This window comes from Mus caroli, chromosome 11 (genome assembly GCF_900094665.2).
Source record: "Mus caroli chromosome 11, CAROLI_EIJ_v1.1, whole genome shotgun sequence".
Taxonomy (NCBI): domain Eukaryota; kingdom Metazoa; phylum Chordata; class Mammalia; order Rodentia; family Muridae; genus Mus; species Mus caroli.
Genome location: NC_034580.1, coordinates 17,820,242 through 17,821,630, shown reverse-complemented (window position 1 = coordinate 17,821,630; position 1,389 = coordinate 17,820,242). Strand labels below are relative to the sequence as shown.

The window sequence follows — 1,389 nt, the reverse complement described above, 5'->3', positions numbered from 1 at the left end:
CTGACCTTCCCTTCTCTCAGATGACTTTAGCTTTTGTCAAGTTGTGACATGAAACTATTCAGCACAGTATGTATCTATGAAGAGTTCTAGAGCCCACAAATAATAGGAATGTGATTTTTGTCTCTCTCGGTGTGGTTTTTGTTTGTTTGTTTGCTTGCTTTTACTTAATATGATGATCTTCAGGTGTGTCCATTTTTCAGCATATGACATTATTATTATTTTTGACTGTCCTAAATTGTTTCTTGGATATGAAGTTTACAAATATCACGTGTATTAGCGGTAACGGTGGAGCAGGAGAGTATTGCGCCTTCTCCAGGCTGCATGGCAGGAACCAATAGTGTGGTGGAACTTGTGGCCCTTTCCAAGGTCACGGCTCTTTCTGTCAGCCCACAAATCTCTCTGTGTTTGTGGACTGGTTTGGTGATCCACTGGGTGTCAGGATTTCTTCTGATAGCTTTATGGAATGGATCAATGAGGATAACCTCAAAAAAAAATGTATGTGTAATCTTCACCAACCCAGTAGGAATTCAGGACTCTCAAAGCCCCACAATGGCGCCCAGCTCTCTCCTCAGCAACAGACCGAAGGCTTTGTGCAAATTGCAGCTGTTTAACTCCATGGTGGACAGGCTTGCCGTAAGTTGCACCCTTAGGAACCGGGTGTTTGCGACCATCATGGTGGACACAAATCCTGTAAATGACATAGCCTTGCTTAGCCTTGTACCCTAGTCTTCAAGCTTTATCAGGCCGGGTGGGGCGGGGAGTCCTGTGCAGTGCAGGGAGCTGGCGGTATTTCCAGCAGTGGACCCTCAGAAGAAAGTGCATCACGTTGGACTGCTTCTTCCTCCATAGCTCCTAGATGTATTTGTATGCACCCATCTTGGCTCACTGATGGCACCGCCAGAGGAAAGGGATATGACATTATTTTATTCTCCATGGCTGAATAAAATGTTATTGTATATATGTAGATGTAGCACATTTTCTTTTTGTTGTTGTTGGGTTTGTTTGTTTGTTTGTTTGTATGTTTGTTTGTTTTCGAGACAGAGTTTCTCTGTATAGCCCTATCTGTTCTGGAACTCACTTTTTAGACTAGGCTGGCCTCGAACTCAGAAATCCGCCTGCCTCTGCCTCCTGAGTGCTGGGATTAAAGGCGTGCGCCACCATGCCCGGATGGAGCACATTTTCTTTATTCAGTCATCTGTTGATGAATACCTAGGCTGATTCCAAAAATTGTCTAGTGTGGAAATTTCCGTGATACACATGGATGCACAGGCATCCCTATGGCATGTTGATTACAGTTCTTTTGGGGTATGTCCCAAAGTAGTATATAGCTGCTTCACGTGATAGTTCAAATTTTAATTTTTGGGGAATACCAAACTGATTTTCTGTTTG

At 43.6% G+C, this 1,389-nt stretch overlaps 1 pseudogene; it reads right to left on the bottom strand.

The window, feature by feature from the left end:
- Positions 1–273: 273 nt before the first annotated feature.
- Positions 274–876, bottom strand: LOC110305688 (annotated as a pseudogene).
- Between the last annotated feature and the right edge of the window lie 513 nt (positions 877–1,389).